Consider the following 19,607-nt stretch of genomic DNA (forward strand, 5'->3'; position numbering starts at 1 on the left):
AACAGAGTGTTCTGCTCTCACGTGTGTAGTCCTTCCTGTACCCTGTTTTCAGCTGTCCTGGTGGGCGGGAACCAGAAGGTCTTGCCCCTCCTTCTCCTGGGTCCCTGTGTGCAGGGGGATGAGATGGTGCTAGGCGTTTTCTTCTAGAGTCAGAAATGTGGGCAAAGATTAGTCTCCTCTGGTTTCCCAGGCATGTCTGTTGGTCTGAAAGTCTAGCTCTCCCTCCCATGGGATTTGGGTGTAGGGAGCTGTTTGACCAGGTCTGCTTAGATGCGGGTGCAGTCTGGACCTCAAGGCTCCTGTAGCTTGACTGCCCCTATCTTCCTGTGCCCAGATGCACTATACAGTTTCCTCTTGGGCCAGGGATGTGGGCAAAGGTGGGCAGAAGTGGCAGTTTCTCCTGCCCTGCAGTCTCAAGATTGCCCACACTTCTGGGAGATCAGCTCTCTCTCCCACGGGGTTTGGGAGCAGGGAGCTGTGGGTCAGGATCAGTGAGGTTTGCACAAAGTCTACTTTTACCACTGACAAACAATATGAAAATTGTTCATTTTTATGTGTCCTGAAAGTCAGTATCATATAACACCCTGGTGAGAAATCCAAAGATGAATTTTAGGACTTTCCAACAACTCCCCTTACTTAAAGGAAGTAAATATTCAATATGTATGCTAGTATATCAGGCAAGTGACACAAGTATTAGAAAAGCGTTAGAAAAGAAAAAAAATGTTTAGATACTATAAATGGTTAAGTTTCAGAAATTTGGAAAGTAGGAAACAATTGAGTCTATTAATCCCATTACCCCAAGATAAAAAGAGTTTTTGAAAGTGAGCATGTAAATAATAGTTGGTTTACTGTGGATGTCAGGAACCTTGGGTTCCATGTGTAATGTCATGACCGGTAGTGACAGTCACCTCAGAGTAACTTTAGATCTCATCATGACCATTCTATTTTTTTTAATTAGATGTATTTCTTTACTTACATTTGAAATATTATTCCCTTTCCTGGTTTCCAGTCCATAAGCCTCCCATCCCCTCCACCTCCCCCATTCTAATGTTCCCACCATCCAGCCCCCTTATTAACCCCCCAACATTCCCCTGCACTGGGGGTCCAACCTTGGCAGGATCAAGGGCTTCCATTTACCCTGGTACTCCACCAAACCTATTCTCTGCTACATATGCAGTTAGAGCATCTGCATTTTGATCATCCTTCTTCTTGAGCTTGCTGTGGTCTGTGGATTGCATCTTGGATTATTCAAGATTTTGGGCTAATATCCACTTATCAATGAGTGCATACAAAGTTTGCTTTTCTGTGATTGGGTTAACTCATTCAGGATGATATTTTCTAGTTCCATCCATTTGCCTATGAATTTCATAAAGTCATTGTTTCTGATAGCTGAGTAGTACTCCATTGTGCAGATTTACCACATTTTTTTAAATCCATTCCTTTGTTGAAGGGCATCTGGGTTCTTTCCAGCTTCTGGCTATTATAAATAAGGCTACTATGAACATAGTGGACCATGTGTCTTTGTTATACGTTGGAGCATCTTTTGGGTATATGCCCAGGAGAGGAATAGCTGTGTCCTCAGGTAGTACAATGTCCAATTTTCTGAGGAACTTCCAGATTGATTTCCAGAGAGGTTGTACCACTTAGCAATCTCACCAACAATGGAGGAGTGTTCCTCTTTCTCCACATCCTCGCCAGCATCTCCTGTCACCTGAGTTTTTTCTCTTAGCCATTCTGACTGGTGTGAGGTAGAATCTCAGGGTTGTTTTGATTTGCATTCCCTGATGACTAAAGATGTTGAATATTTCTTCAGGTGCTATTCAGCCATTCAACATTCCTCAGCTAAGAATGTTTTGTTTAGCTCTGTACCCCATTTTTAATAGGGTTATTTGGCTTTCTGGAGTCTAACTTCTTGAGTTCTTTATATACTTTGGTATTAGCCCTCTATCGGATGTACGATTCGTAAAGATTTTTTCTTAATCTGTTGGTTGCCGTTTTGTCCTAATGACAGTGCCTTTTCCCTTACAGCAGCTTTACAGTTTTATGAGATCCCATTTGTTGATTCTTGATCTTAGAGCATAAGCCATTGGTGTTTTGTTCAGGAAACTTTCCCCAGTGCCCATGTGTTTGAGACTCTCTCCCACTTTTTCTTCTATTAGTTTGATTGTATCTGGTTAGATGTGGAGGTCCTTGATCCACTTGGACTTAAGCTTTGTACATGGTAATAAGAATGGATTAATTTGCATTCTTCTACATGCTGACCTCCAGTTGAACCAGCACCATTTGTTGAAAATGCTATCTTTCTTCCACTGGATGGTTTTAGTTCCTTTTGTCAAAGATTAAGTGACCATAGGTGTGTGGGTTCATTTCTGAGTGTTCCGTTCTGTTCTACTGACCATTCTCTTTGTTGCATGGCTATTTAATCACACCTAAATAGCAGCAGTCTAGCAAGATACACTAGATATTCTTTTCCCAAGCTTTCAACTTCCATGTTCTTTTCTTCACATTTTTCTCAAAGTTAAATATGTATTCTGAAGAAGTGTGATCCTCATTTTACTGTTGTAATAATTCTTCCTCTACTCTCTTGAAGGCTCTGCCCCCCTGTAGCTCCACTTTCCTCCATCACTGAGGCAAGAGATTTTGTGTTTCTTATATTCACACTTTAGTATTGATGAATGCATCACATTCGTTCCTTTGTGAGATGGAAGGGTAAGGATTTTTACTTCATATTGGCATTTATTTGCACTAGCACCCTTTTGGAAACAAAAACTGTCTCCCCTCCCATACATGTTTTTTGCCTCTGAATAAACAGACCTTGTAACTCCTTTTTACTGCATTTGCACTCTTCCTGGCTATCATGTTTTGATGTGTTTAGGAAGTTGAGCCTTGCTCAGAACTATCCGTTTTCACATTCTTATGAGTTTTCCAGTTTGCTGATAATCTGTCTCAAGTAAGTTCACTATCTCCAGACATAATATAAATATTTTACAATTGCTCTTTTTGCTTTCATTGACATATGTTAACATATGGTTATTTCAAAGCTCACAGGATGTGTTATTTTAGTAGTTATTTAGTATTTATTTTAGCATGTTTTTAGTATTCATTTGTTTAATAAAAACATGAATGTTCATGCTTATGCCTCTAATTCTCATTTTCTCCTGCCTCCCTTTGTCCAGGTCCCTTTCTGTGGGGGCTGCTGTGCCCTTTGCTCTGCAGAATCTCTGTTGCTATTTCCAGGCCCTCAGTTCTGTTGGAGACATTCCTCTCAGCTTTGACTTTCTCAAAACACCTTCATGCTGTTTTTATTTCTGAAGAATATTTCGACGAGAAACAGAATTCTAGGTTGACCCTGATTCCCTCTTCTAGTTACTTCAAAGGCATAAACAACTAATTTTCAGATATGAATTCAGTGAAAAATCTGTGAAGCCTTTCCTCCATTGTTTCCTGCCTCCCCAGCTGTTTCAAAGATTTGGTGTTTGCCTACTGTTATTGCTATTGAGACAGCCAACTGTGATGTATGCTTTCTTTGTCCTTTACTATGTCTTCATTTAATTGAAATTACTTAGTCACTTGAAACATTTTCTGTTAGCTTCGATAATCAGCCATCACGTAATCAAATATTGATATGAATTTCATGTCCATTTTTAGAATAATTATTATTGTCTTCCAGAAAAAAAGAACATAATCTATTCCCTTCTCTATGACTTAGTTGTATTCAGTGCAGCTTAAAATATGCTATTAAGCCTACAGGTTTTATGTTTTAATACCATTTTAGTTGAGTCTATTCATTGTTTCACAATTTACATCTTGACATTAGTCTCATCCACTTTAAATGTGTGTATTATATATTCTGGTTTGCATGTGCACATGTGCAGTGTGCATCTATGTGTGTACTTATCTCAACATACATGTGGGTACATGTGAAATTGATATTGCATATCTCCTTGAATCATGTTCTACCTCATATATTGATATAGGCTATCTTTCTGAATTCAGAAATCAATGATTTTATTGTCTATCTAGCAAACCGGCTCAAAGGATCTTTGTTCTATTTCTGAAATGCTGCCACTTTACCCACCCAGAATTTACATGAGTGGTGCAGATTCAAACTGTGGTAGTCAGACTTTATCCACTGAGATATCTTCCCAAACTCTTTTCCTTTCACACCACACACACACACACACACACACACACACACACACACACACACACACACACACACAGAGTTAATATATGTGTATTTATGCAAAATACAAATGAATAATGTAACTGAATATATTTGTATAAAATAGAATACTTGCTAAATGTTTATATGTACACCATTCAAACATACAAATTATTTCCTTTTTTCATTAATTTTTTTTATTAACTTGAGTATTTCTTATTTACATTTTGAATGTTATTCCCTTTCCTGGTTTCTGGGCCAACATCCCCCTAGCCCCTCCCCTCCCCTTCTATATGGGTGTTCCCCTCCCTATCCTCCCCCCATTACCGCCCTCCCCTCAACAATCACGTTCACTGGGGTTCAGTCTTGGCAGGACCAAGGGCTTCCCCTTCCACTGGTGCTCTTACTAGGCTATTCATTGCTACTTATGAGGTTAGAGTCCAGGGTCAATCCATGTATAGTCTTTGGGCAGTGGCTTAGTCCCTAGAAGCTCTGGTTGGTTGGCATTGGTGTTCATGTGGGGGTCTCAAGCCCCTTCAAGCTCTTCCAGTCCTTTCTCCGATTCCTTCAACGGGGGTCCCGTTCTCAGTTCAGTGGTTTGCTGCTGGCATTCGCCTATGTATTTGCTGTATTCTAGCTGTGTCTCTCAGGAGAGATCTACTGAAAGTACAACATACCCAAACTTATGGGACACAATGAAAGCTGTGCTAAGAGGAAAACTCATAGCTCTGAGTGCCTGCAGAAAGAAACAGGAGAAAGCATATGTCACCAGCTTGACAAATTATTTCTAATATCATTATCACCACTAGTAGTGACTTTTTTCCATTTCCTGACTTATGTGTGACCTGGGTATGTGTCCTATTTTATGGTCTATCTAGTAGTTTCTAACAAAGCAGAATATTGAAAATGTCACTGAATATCTAGCTTTTCTTGTATTCTTTTAAAGATATCAAATAATATTTTCATTTGTAGAATTTTAATCTTGATTAAAATATGTGAAGAATAGTCCGTTCTTACACATATTTTGGATATAGAATCCAAAGCAAGTGATTTCCAGGTTTTCTCATCACTCTTATTATAAACCAGAAAACAAAGTTTCTGACAATTATCAATATCAACTTCATTATCCTGTAAGTGTTGAGTGGCTGTTTGGTTTGTTTCTGCCTCTTGCCAGAGAGCAGACATGTTGCACAAGGAAGGGGAAAGCCAGGGATGGTAGGATGCCTCTCTTCCTTGCCACTGGGGTGCCTGGCCACTTACACATCTCTCAGGGAAGGCAAAAAGTAGTCTAAGACTGGTGTCCCAGCTGGTGTTTCTCCAGGCGAGGAACAGTGGAAGCTGGAATGAAGACTGTGTTTCTCAAACTCCTGTGTACCTGGGTGCCACTGGGGACCTGGAGGATTGGGAACAGGAGTGAGTCTGCAGGTGGTGGTGGTGGGAATCCAGCTTAGTGCCAGGAGTACTAAGTGACTGGAAGAAAGGCCTTCTGTCTGAGAATCAGGCACAGCTCTGTATGAAGAAGCTCCTTTTCCCTCCCCACTGTGGCTGTTCTTGCTGGTTCAACCTGTTTTATTCATGGAAGATGATGATGTATACTTCTTATTCAGGATGAACCAGAGACCAAATACCTTTTGCAGGAAGGGGTACCCTGTAAGGGAAGCTCATTGGTTAAACACTCAGGGTCTATCTAGATTCCTCAGTAGCATGGAGAACTCTAGGTTTTTATGCCACATGGACTGGTTGTCATGGTCCTCTTAGTGGGGTGCCATGACCATGTGCTCCAGGACAGGAATATGGTCGGGAGCTATTTCCAACTCCTGTCATTCTTAATTATGAGATTTCTTGGGGTTTTGAATTTGTTCCTACCTTACCAGTTCTGTATGGTAGTGTGGCCCACTGCTCCAGCACTGTTTACTTCAGTTTAGACATTTTCTTCATCTTCAAATTTTCACCCTTAACCACATAGCTTATGCTGGGATACTAGTTACTATGGCAACAAAAACTGTAGGAACAATTAAACAGCTTTCTTCAGCTCCATTTCAAAATAGATTTTCTTTCTTTTGTACTTTGACAAATGAATTTGAGCTTCCTCTGCCTCCTCAAACGTCTAAATCCTCTTAGAATGGAGAACCTTAGTGCTATACTAACTACTTTTACTTTTTCTTTTCTTTCTTTCTTTCTTCCTTCCTCTCTTTCTTTCTTTCTTTCTTTCCTTTTCTTTTTTCTTTTTACTTCTTTAGGTCAGAGTTCAACAAATATTCTCAGACAGAAATCTAGATAGACCATGATGTTTTTCATTAATTTCTGCTTACACAACATACAGACTCATGGTGGTTAACATCCAACTTTGGAAATATATTGAATGTTCTTGATGTTTTTATTCTGATCAGTATCTAGTTGTCGTTATCATTTAGAGAATAAAACAGCTATTGTAGAATATAAAAAGACTACATTTTAAAAACAGTTATTTTCTCTCTCATTGTTGGAAACTGACTCTATGACAGTGAAAATTCCTCTGCGTTGGTTGATGATTCATATTCTAGAACCAAACTACCTTCCAAAACTTGTTTTCTTGTTCCTTGTTCCTCAGTACTACTGAGTGGGTGGTAATTAACCTCTAAGCACCCAAGTTCCCTTGGTTTTAAAGATGTGCCATCAGGACACTTTTTTCACTGACCTAATATGCAGACTAAGTTAGCAAGTTAGAAATGCATTCAGTAGCCTGAGACACTAAGTGTAAAGTATTCAAGAACCATTAAAATTCATCAACTGTGTATTAAGTTTTCTCATATCCTTCCTCAGTCCTACTATCAAATCTGCCATATTTTCTCACATTCTCACAAATCCAAGTCTTTGCTTTTCTCTTCCATGTAATCAGCACCCCCGCCTTATTTCCAGGGTAATGTTTAGGTTTTGAGAGGCATTCTAATCTCATGAAAGATTTAGTTTTCAACAAAAATTGCCCAAGTGGGATTTGCCTCCCTGGCTGGAACTGATATTATTGCTCAGAATTGTAATTTGGAAAATCATTTAGTTGGGCTGTTGTTGTTGTTGTTGTTGTTGTTATCGTTGATGCTGTGGTTGTGGTTCCTCCTCCTCCTCCTCCTCCTCCTCCTCCTCCTCCTCCTCCTCCTCCTCCTCCTTCTCCTCCTCTTCCTCCTCCTTCTCTTCCTCCTCTGCCTTCTTCTTCTTATGTTTTGTCTTTATTTTATTGTCTTGAGGTAACATGACAGTGAAGCAAGTGCTTCATTAATATACTTTGCATTCAGAAAACAATCACCTTCCCTCTTCCTTGGCATACTACTCAGTTTTTCTAGTATATTCATTTGTATAGTATTTATCATGGAAGCATAATTGAACCAGTTCAATTAAATTTCAGAAAATTTGTTTTATTCCAATTTGTTACTTCCAAATTAGAACTTGCTGTCTTTGATTACACTCTACATATTCACATTACCTATTTATGAATACATTTACTTTTTGACTTTACATTTTTAGGTGTTTGTGTGCTATATTTTCAGTAAGAAGCCTCTTCAAGTTCTTTGCTATATAAATAAATCATTTTAGATATGGAATCTTTTGATTGTTTTTCAAGGAAATGAAGTCACAATAAACTTTACCTAACCTGATCCTATGAAACCCCATAAAATTACAAAATAATTAAGTAAATTTTAAAATTATAAGTAGAATAGTTAATATTCTAAAATACTTAATAGATTATTAAATGATATTACTTTGAACATTATACTACTTTAGTTCATTAATACGAAGATTGACACTTTAAAGGTATGCTTAGGAATATATTTTGATTAATTATAATTAGTAGTTATAGTACTTATAATATCTGTCTTGGCTAAAATTTCTAAGGGAAGCAAATTTTGATATCTGTTTATCGCAGCTAATGCTATTTCTATGCTATAGACACAAATCCAAAGAAGACAGAGGAGGAAGATAATGGAAGCCAAAGGTAGGGGAGTTATAAGAAGAAAATTCGAGTCACAACATAGCATCAGAAATTCTCACAGGAGTCAGAGCTAGAATAGGAGAATGTAATTCTACAAGTAGGTAGCAGGATGCACAGAGAGGACAATATGAATAAATCCCAGACCCTAACTTTTGTAAATTTTAGTTTCATGGGCTTTAAGTGTTCTCAAAATTGCAAGATGATCACCCCTTTTTTTTCTCAGATGGAAAGAACATGATCAACATATAACATTTTAATCAATAATGTTCGTGTCAAACAGGTTTTTCACTTGCTTGATTAGAGTTAAAGGAAGACATTTTATACTATCTGTGGCTATTATAAAAGATGTTGTTTCCTTAATTCATTTCTCTGCCTTATTTTTTTTCTATGAAGGAGGGCTACTGTTTTTTTCTTGAATTATTTTTTTTTATCCAGTCACTTTGCTGAAGGTGCTTATCAGCTGTAGGCATTTTGGTGGTCACTTATATATACTATCTTATCATTTACAAAGATTGACACTTTGACATCTTCTTTTCCAATTTATGTCCACTTAATCTTCTTTAGCTGTTTTATTGCTCTAGCTAGAACTAAAACTAGTACTCCACAAACTATTCCACAAAATAAGAACAGAAGGAACACGGCCAAACTCATTCCATAAGACCACAGTCACCCTGATACCTAACCCATACAAAGACTCAAAAAGAAAGAGAACTTAAGACCTATTTCTCGGGGTTGGGGATTTAGCTCAGTGGTAGAGCGCTTGCCTAGGAAGCGCAAGGCCCTGGGTTCGGTCCCCAGCTCCGAAAAAAAGAACCAAAAAAAAAAAAGACCTATTTCTCTTATGAACATTAATGCAAAAATATTCAATAAAATACTTGCAAACTGAATCCAGGATGTAGGGATGGTTCAAAATACAAAAATCCATCATTCATAGTCCACCATATAAAAAAAACTGAAAGAACAAAAATTACATAAATCACATAGCAATAACATTAGATGCTAAAAAAGTGTTTGACATAATACAACATGTTAAAGTATTGCGAGATCAATGATACAAGTCACATACCTAAACATAATCAAAGCAATATACAAGCTAATAGTCAGCATCAATGTAAATGGTGAGAACATAATGCAGTTCTACTAAAATCAGGGACAAGACAAGACTGTCTACTCTCTCCACATCTTTTCACTATAGTACTTGAAGTTTTAGCAACTTATGTTCATTTAATAATTAGACTGTATTTAGTCTACATTTAAATATTGGGTTATTACAAATTTATATGTATCCTTACATCTAAGGCAGCTAAATGTAACAGACTAACTTGTGGGTAAGTTGTCTCCAACAAAACTTTTGCCTATTCTGAAAAGTACACACCCCAGACAGCTTTCAGGGTGGATAGTAGGAAGAGGAGTGATAAACCAGGATCCCCAAGTCCTGATGCTAAAGTCAACACTTAGCGATGCTGGCTATGCTCTTTTCCTTTCTCTCTGAAGATTGCAAGCTGTACTTTTTCTGCTTTTACTTTCTCACACAGGAAAATAATGCTTTACTCGGTACTTCCCTTACCTGTGTACTTCAAACTCTCCTATTTGAGTACAAAACTCAGATTACTGGAATTAGAGCACAGGTGCACAGAATTTTTTTCAAATACAAGCTCTGGTCTCCAATTTCTCTAATTTCTTGTATGTCCTCAAAACAAAATACTAAAGATAGAATAAAATAATGAAGCTGGACAGACAACAATAACAAATATAAATTTGTAATATTATATGCTAATCAGAACTAAATACATAAGCAAGTTTACAAGTCGAAATTTGAGACACGTCTCTTCCCCATGCACATCCACTTTCACCTCCTCCTCCCTCAGTCCTTTCTCCCTCACTATTCTTTCCTCAGGAATCTATAAACCAAAAAAGTACCCAAAAGTGGCACCAAACTTTATGGATAAAGTAAAATAAAGTAATGCAAGGAACTAAGAGCACAACATCAACAACATCAACATTAAATAAACAGAACACTATAGTCATCAGATATAATATGCAGTCCCATCCATTTTGTGCTTGAAAATTAAAAGTATCTAGTGATAAATAAAAAATAAAGTAGCAATCTATAGATTGGAACACACTGTTCAAAAGTGCCAAGGAGGGGCTGGGGATTTAGCTCAGTGGTAGAGCGCTTACCTAGGAAGCGCAAGGCCCTGGGTTTGGTCCCCAGCTCTGAAAAAAAAAAAAACAAAAAAAAAAAAACAAAACAAAAGTGCCAAGGAGAAGTATTGATTGAAATATAAGAAGTATGAGAAGAAATATGAGAAGAATAGTTCATGGAAAACTATGTTTTATAGTGAATAATACTTTTGGAAAACTATGTTTCATAGTTATCAATACCTACGAAAGCTATAACACTATACACTATAACACAACATTACTTTTTAAGTATGTGCTGAATATTTTCAAGACAATTTAACTAGGTAAAATTTATTTATCACTATGTCTATATTATCTCTACATAGGTTAGGGTAAATAAGGAATAGTTGTCCATCACATGAGGAGATTGAGATGAACATGAAGGCTTAGAGTCTCAGAACAGTTAGCTTATCCACTGTGGTCTGGATGTAGTCAGATTTGCATTTGGCTTATAGTCTAGCATGTTCATCCAGAAGACAGAAGTCCTCTAGCACTTACGCTCAGACAAAGCTACTGAGTGTTTTCACATAGCAGCCCAGGACCCCTCAGGATCTCAGCCATTTTAGCAGGGGATACTGGTTGGATTTTGAGATTTCTGAGTTACTATAGTTCTGAGTTACTCAACTAAACCAGTGTCTCAGGTCTGACACTATGGTATCTTCTGCCTCAGAGATTCTCTCTTCTATCTCATATTGTGTTGGTGATGCTTGTATCTATGACTCCTTATCTCTTTCCTAGATATTTTTATCTCCAGGGTTGTCTCTCTTTGTGATTTCTTTATTATCTCTACTTCCATTTTTAGATCCTGGATGGTTTTAGTCAATTCATTCACCTCTTTGGTTGTGTTTTCCTGTAATTCTTTAAGGGATTTCTGTGTTTCTTCCTTAAGGGCTTCTACCTGTTTACCTGTGTTCTCCTGTATTTCTTTAAGGGAGTAATTTATGTCCTTCCTAAAGTCCTCTATCATCATCGTGAGATGTGATTTTTAAATCCACATCTTGCTTTTCTGCTGTGATAGGGTATCCAGGACTTGCTGGAATGGGAGAACTAGGTCCTGGTGATGCCAAGTAGCCTTGGTTTCTGTTGCTTATGTTCTTGTACTTGCCTCTCACCATCTGGTTACCTCTAGTAGTGCTATCCATCCTTGCTGTCTCTAACTGGGGTCTATCCCTCCTGTGATCCTGGTTTTGTCAGAACTTCTCAGAGTCCAGCTGTCTCTGTGATCCTATGATTCTAGCATCCTGTGATCCTGAAATCCTGGTGTGACCAAGTTGCTGAGATTCTGTGTATCCGAGCTCCTTGGAGTCAAGGTTACTCTAGGTGTTCCAAGAGTGGGTGCAGAGCCAGAGCCCTGGGTTTGCTCCAGGCACAGATACAAGCTGGAAGGAACCTGTGTCTCTGGCTGGGCTAGGCAGAGGTTTCTGTTTCCCTGGTTCCTGTGGGCGTCCCAGTTACACTGTGTTTTGGAAAGGATGTGTGGCCTCCCCTGTGATCTTGAGTGTGTCAGAACTCCAGTGCTCCTGGTTGTGTCTGATCTCCTGGGAGTCCAGCTTCCTCTGTGATCTTGTGATCCTGGGAATTTCAAAGCACCCGAGAGTCCGCTTCCTCTGGGTGTTGTTGGCATGGTTGAGGAGTCAGTGGCCCAGGTCTGTCCTGGGTGCAACTGGCCAGGCAGGGGCTCCGGTGTCCCTGGATCCTGTGGGACTCAGTTATTTTGGCCGTTGAGGCAGATGTTGTGGCCTCTTCACCTGTGATCCTGGGTATATTAGAGCCCCTTGGGGTCAGGTTTCCTCTGGGTGCAGAGCCAGCAACCAAGGTCTGCTCATGGCACTGGCTCAGACCAGAAAGTTCAGGATACTAAGCCCACAACCTACATTTCTGTCTTTGTTCCTTTTATTCCCCAGACTCAGTTATGGGCCTATCATCTAAAATAAATTGCTTAGTCCAGTAATATTTTGCCTCCATGACCAACTATCCTTGAGATCCTGAAACTGGTACAAGAGGGGTTCTACTGAAGGAGAAGTTTAAGAGAGATTTAAGCAGGTTTACCAGTGTGAGAAAATTTAGTAGAGCGGGTCACACTGCTCAAGGTAGAAGCAGTGCAATAGTATCTATCACCTTCTAGTTTATAACCAGGAATTAATTGTGTAAAGGATAGGAAATCCCAAGCAAATGTGTAAGAGCAGATGAAGTCCTGAGTGAATGCTTATTGTTGACATGGGCAAAGCTAAGTCAAGCAACAATGTTCCAGATCCATGGGAAAGTGGTAAACCATTTTAGTAAGGCTTAGAGGGATGGTAAAGCCTTCCTCTGGTATAAGCACAATGTTAACCTTGAAAGTCTGACTGTTTTTGAACTCTTGACCAGTGTGTGTCAAAAGAAGCAACGATAGCTTCATCCTTCCAGATGTTCATACACTGAGACCTCTTGACTTCAGAGATTCCCCAACCTAGACTGGCGAACTCCACCTCCCTGTGCTGTACCTAACAAGCATTCAGGGCTTCGAGGTGGTGTCAGTTGGTGCAGCTTCATCCAAGTTAGCACAGCTGCGTGACGTCACCTCTTTCGGTAAGTATGCCTGTTCTCCTCGCATTCCGTCGCTTCACAGTCGTGAAAAGCTCCAGTTGCAGTAGACATTGTTAACACTGAGTTTTAAAGTCTCAGAGGGAAGTAAATGACAAAGCAGTATGTGATGAGATGGTCACGATGGTGGGTTTCCCTCGGGAAAGACACAATGCTTTTCTCACATTGAAACACTTATTTTAGATGCGAATTTGCCTTCCTCGGAGTAATGACTCTGCTAAACCCTCAAAGGAATATGAGCAGAATCATTTAACCAGAATATACATGCTACATAACATTGATTGTGGCCAGGAAACACACTTCATAAGAGGCAAAGTATGGCTTCAGATTGAGACTCATAAGATTTATTTAACTAATGAGTTCACCCATTTCTGAAAATAGTTGGCATCACAAAATGCAGTGGGTGGGTTGATTTAAGATGAACTATGGTGCCAGACATCAATAATTTGAGATTATAAAGTCATGTCTTCTAGAATGTATTATGTTTATTTTTCTTCCTTCCTTCCTACCTTCCTTCCTTCCTTCCTCCCTCTCTTCCTTCCTCTCTCTCTCTCTCTCTCTCTCTCTCTCTCTTTCTCTCTCTCTCTCTTTCTTTCTTTCTTCCTTTTTTATACTTACACTCCAGATTTTATTTCCCTTCTGGCCCAACCACCTGGGGTTCCATATCACATACCCCCCACACACACACACTACCTCCATCTCCACAGGGATGTCCTCATGCCCACCCACCCCAACCAGAACTCTAAACTTCCTGGGTCCTCTCTTGAGGATTAGGTGCATCTTCTCTGACTGAGCCCAGACCCAGAAGTCCTCGGCTGTATATGTGTTGGAGGTCTCATATCAGCTGGTGTTGCTTTCTGGTTGGTGATCCAGTGTCTGAGAGATCTCAGGAGTCCATGTTAAGTGAGACTGCTGGTCATCCTACATGGTCACCCTCCTCCTCAGCTTCCTCCAACTTTTCCCTAATTCAGCCTGAGGGGTCATCAGCTTCTGTTCATTGATTGGGTGCATATATCTGCATCTGACTCTTTTACCTGTTTGTTAGGTCTTTTGGAGAGCAGTCATGTTAGTTCTCTCTTTGTGAACACCGTCTAGCTTCAGTAATGGTGTCAAGTCTTGGGGCCTCCCCTGAGCTGGAACCCACCTTGGGCCTGTCACTGGACCTTTTCTTCAGGCTCCTCTACATTTCCATCCCTGCATTTCTTTCAGACAGTAAGAATTATGGATCAGAGCTTTGGCTGTGTGATAGAAAACCCATCTGTCACTTGATACCCTGTCTTTCTGCTAGAGGTGGAATTAGCAGGTTCCCTCTCCCCACTGTAGGGCCTTTCATTTGGGTCCCCCTCTTGGGTCCCAGGAGTCTCTCCTTTCAGGTCTCTGGTAGATGCTAGTGGTTCTTCCCAACCTCCTTCCTCCAGAGGTCATTGGTTTCCATTCTTTCTGCTGGCCTCAGGGCTTCAGTCTTTTCTGATTCCAGATCATGTTCCCCTCTTCTGCCACCCCATCCCCTTTCCATTCCCTGTCTCTCCCTCCCTCCCCCATTGTGGTTGCTCTCTTTTCCCTCTGAAGTGAGAGTGAGGCATCCTCCCTTGAGCCCTTCAGCTTGTTGACCTTTATGAGTTCTGTGGACTATATCTTGGATATTCTGAACGTGTGTGTGTGTGTGTGTGTGTGTGTGTGTGTGTGTGTGTGTGTGTGTGTGTCTTATATCCACTTATTAGTGAGAACATACCACGCGTGTTCTCATGTTCTTTTGGGTCTGAGTTACCTCACTCAGGATGTCATTTTCTAGTTCCATTCATTTGCTGTAAAATTCAACATGTCCTTGTTCTTAATAACTGAATATTATTCCATTGTATAAATGAACCAGTTTTCCTGTGTCCATTCTTTAGTTGTGAGACATCTGGGTTTTTTTGTCTTTTGTCTATCACAAATAGCCCACTATGAACCTAGTGGAACATGTGCCCCTGTGGCATGATGGGGCATCTTTGTGGTATATTCCCAAGAGTGGTATTTCTGGCTCTTTAGGTAGGTCTATTCCCAATTTCCTGAAGAACTTCCAAATACATTTCCAGAGTGGTTGTACTAGTTTGAAATCCTACCAGCAATGGAGGAGTGTTCCTCTTTTTTCCAAATCCTAGGCAACATGTGTTGTCACCTGAGGTTTTGATCTTAACCATTCTAACTGGTGTAAGGTACAATCTTGGGGTCTTTTTAATTTGCATTTCTCTGATCACTAAGGGCTTTAAACTTTTCTTTAGGTATGTCTCAGCCATTTGAGATTCCTCTGTTGTGAATTGTCAGTTTAGTTCTATACCCTATTTTTTGATTGGGTTGTTTGGGTTTTCGGTGGTAAGCTTCTAGAATTCTTTATATATTTCAGATATTACCCCTCTATCAGATGTGGGGTTAGTGAAGATTTTCTCCCCAATCTGTAGGATGCTGACTTGTCTTATTGACTGTATCCTTTCCCTTATAGAAGCTTTCCAGTTTCAGGCAGTTCCATTTATCAATTCTTGATCTTAGAGGGTGAGGCATTGGAGTCATGTTCAGCAAATTTTCCCCTGTGACAATAATTTCAAGGCTCTTTGCCACGTTTTCTTCTATTAGATTCAGTGTGTCCTAGTTTTATGTTTAGGTCCTTGGTGCACTTGGACGTGAGCTTTGTGCATGGTGACAAATATGGGTACATTTTCACTTTTCTACATGTAGACATCCAGTTAGATCAGCATCATTTATTGAAGATGCTTTCTTTTTTCCATTTTATATTTTTTGTCTTCTTAGTCAAAGATCAATTTTGTGTGCATGTGTGGTTTTATTTCTGGGTTTTCAATTCTATTCTATTGATCAATCTGTCTCTCTACCAATACCATGCAGTTTTTTTTTTGTTGTTTTTTTTTTTCTGTTTTTTGTTTTTTATCACTATTGCTGTGTAGTAGAGCTTGAGGTCAGGGATGGTGATTCCCCCAGCTGTTATTTTATTATTAAGAATTGTTTTAGCTATTCTTGGGTTTTTTTTGGTTGTTGTTGTTGTTGTTGTTGTTGTTGTTGTTGTTGTTGTTTTTCTAGACGAATTTGAGAATTGCTCTTTCCATTTGAGGAATTGTGTTGGGATTTTGATGGGGATTGCATCAAATCTGTAGATTGCCTTTGGTAGGATGCTCATTTCTACTATGTTAACTCTGCCAATCCATGAGCATGGGAGATATCTCTATTTTTGTTTCCCTGATCTACTATTTATGATATCATGGATCCAGAAATATGAAAATTGGCCATCACTTTATTTCGTTAGTTGGTTAACCATTTGCAATGTGGATTACCACAGTGTACAAACATGGAGACATTAGAGTTAGAAAATTCCTAATAGAAGAGATACTTCTAAGAATAGGAATTCAAGGCCCATACCTAAACATAGTAAAAGCCATATACAGCAAACCAGTTGCTAACATTAAACTAAATGGAGAGAAACTCGAAGCAATCCCACTAAAATCAGGGACTAGACAAGGCTGCCCACTCTCTCCCTACTTATTCAATATAGTTCTTGAAGTTCTAGCCAGAGCAATCAGACAACAAAAGGAGATCAAGGGGATACAGATCGGAAAAGAAGAAGTCAAAATATCACTATTTGCAGATGACATGATAGTATATTTAAGTGATCCCAAAAGTTCCACCAGAGAACTACTAAAGCTGATAAACAACTTCAGCAAAGTGGCTGGGTATAAAATTAACTCAAATAAATCAGTTGCCTTCCTCTATACAAAAGAGAAACAAGCCGAGAAAGAAATTAGGGAAACGACACCCTTCATAATAGACCCAAATAATATAAAGTACCTCGGTGTGACTTTAACCAAGCAAGTAAAAGATCTGTACAATAAGAACTTCAAGACACTGAGGAAAGAAATTGAAGAAGACCTCAGAAGATGGAAAGATCTCCCATGCTCATGGATTGGCAGGATTAATATAGTAAAAATGTCCATTTTACCAAAAGCAATCTACAGATTCAATGCAATCCCCATCAAAATACCAATCCAATTCTTCAAAGAGTTAGACAGAACAATTTGCAAATTCATCTGGAATAACAAAAAACCCAGGATAGCTAAAGCTATCCTCAACAATAAAAGGACTTCAGGGGGAATCACTATCCCTGAACTCAAGCAGTATTACAGAGCAATAGTGATAAAAACTGCATGGTATTGGTACAGAGACAGACAGATAGACCAATGGAATAGAATTGAAGACCCAGAAATGAACCCACACACCTATGGTCACTTGATTTTTGACAAAGGAGCCAAAACCATCCAATGGAAAAAAGATAGCATTTTCAGCAAATGGTGCTGGTTCAACTGGAGGGCAACATGTAGAAGAATGCAGATCGATCCATGCTTATCACCCTGTACAAAGCTTAAGTCCAAGTGGATCAAGGACCTCCACATCAAACCAGACACACTCAAACTAATAGAAGAAAAACTAGGGAAGCATCTGGAACACATGGGCACTGGAAAAAATTTCCTGAACAAAACACCAATGGCTTATGCTCTAAGATCAAGAATCGACAAATGGGATCTCATAAAACTGCAAAGCTTCTGTAAGGCAAAGGACACGGTGGTTAGGACAAAACGGCAACCAACAGATTGGGAAAAGATCTTTACCAATCCTACAACAGATAGAGGCCTTATATCCAAAATATACAAAGAACTCAAGAAGTTAGACCGCAGGGAAACAAATAACCCTATTAAAAAATGGGGTTCAGAGCTAAACAAAGAATTCACAGCTGAGGAATGCCGAATGGCTGAGAAACACCTAAAGAAATGTTCAACATCTTTAGTCATAAGGGAAATGCAAATCAAAGCAACCCTGAGATTTCACCTCACACCAGTGAGAATGGCTAAGATCAAAAACTCAGGTGACAGCAGATGCTGGCGAGGATGTGGAGAAAGAGGAACACTCCTCCATTGTTGGTGGGATTGCAGACTGGTAAAACCATTCTGGAAATCAGTCTGGAGGTTCCTCAGAAAATTGGACATTGAACTGCCTGAGGATCCAGCTATACCTCTCTTGGGCATATACCCAAAAGATGCCTCAACATATAAAAGAGACACGTGCTCCACTATGTTCATCGCAGCCTTATTTATAATAGCCAGAAAATGGAAAGAACCGAGATGCCCTTCAACAGAGGAATGGATACAGAAAATGTGGTACATCTACAACAATGGAATATTACTCAGCTATCAAAAACAACGAGTCTATGAAATTCGTAGGCAAATGGTTGGAACTGGAAAATATCATCCTGAGTGAGCTAACCCAATCACAGAAAGACATACATGGTATGCACTCATTGATAAGTGGCTATTAGCCCAAATGCTTGAATTACCCTAGATCCCTAGAACAAATGAAACTCAAGACGGATGATCAAAATGTGAATGCTTCACTCCTTCTTTAAATGAGGAAAAAGAATACCCTTGGCAGGGAAGGGAGAGGCAAAGATTAAAACAGAGACTGAAGGAACACCCATTCAGAGCCTGCCCCACAGGTGGCCCATACATATACAGCCACCCAATTGGACAAGATGGATGAAGCAAAGAAGTGCAGACCGACAGGAGCCGGATGTAGATCGCTCCTGAGAGACACAGCCAGAATACAGCAAATACAGAGGCGAATGCCAGCAGCAAACCACTGAGCTGAGAATAGGTCCCCCGTTGAAGGAATCAGAGAAAGAACTGGAAGAGCTTGAAGGGGCTCGAGACCCCAAAAGTACAACAATGTCAAGCAACCAGAGCTTCCAGGGACTAAGCCACTACCTAAAGACTATATATGGACTGACCCTGGACTCTGACCCCATAGGTAGCAATGAATATCCTAGTAAGAGCACCAGTGGAAGGGGAAGCCCTGGGTCCTGCTAAGACTGAACCCCCAGTGAACTAGACTATGGGGGGAGGGCGGCAATGGGGGGAGGGTTTGGAGGGGAACACCCATAAGGAAGGGGAGGGGGGAGGGGGATTTTGCCCGGAAACCGGGAAAGGGAATAACACTTGAAATGTTTATAAGAAATACTCAAGTTAATAAAAAAAAAAAAAAACAAAGAGATACTTCTAAAGGTAGAAAACAAAATGTTTCTATAACATTATCTGTTAACTGTGTCATTTCAGCTCTACAGCTTTTGATGCCAATAACAGGTAGGAAAGCAAAAGATGACTTCACAGTTTGGGTATGATTGATCTTGATTTTAAGATGTCAAAAAAATGTCAATCATGAGAGGATGGCTGTCAGTAGTGCAGTTATCTCAGGAACCTGGCAATTAAATCATGACCAGATGAGTGCTATCTAAATGCAAAACACATAGATATTAAAATAAAAAAAAACTAAATTCAAGGCACCAGCATTTGATCAATAATAAAAATGTAACTTCTAATTAGAAGTAATATTTCTTCGTATTGAGAGTATTATTTTGCATAGATATTCTTAATGTAGGGATAGAAATTGTATGTCTTGGATTCAGATTAAAACCATATCTCTAGCTGTTCAGCTGGTAAAACTTTGTAAAGGCGACTGGCTTAAAAGAGAATTAATAGTATCAAATAATCAGTCTATTGCTAAGTTCATAGCAGAACTAACTGTTATGAAAGGGGTCAAAGAAGAAAGCCACAAGAACAACACTTTGAGTAATATATTTTCCTTGGCCTCTCGTTATTTCATCACTAACATGATGTAAGA

The sequence above is a fragment of the Rattus norvegicus genome, chromosome 1 (assembly GCF_036323735.1).
Source record: "Rattus norvegicus strain BN/NHsdMcwi chromosome 1, GRCr8, whole genome shotgun sequence".
Classification (NCBI taxonomy): Eukaryota; Metazoa; Chordata; class Mammalia; order Rodentia; family Muridae; genus Rattus; species Rattus norvegicus.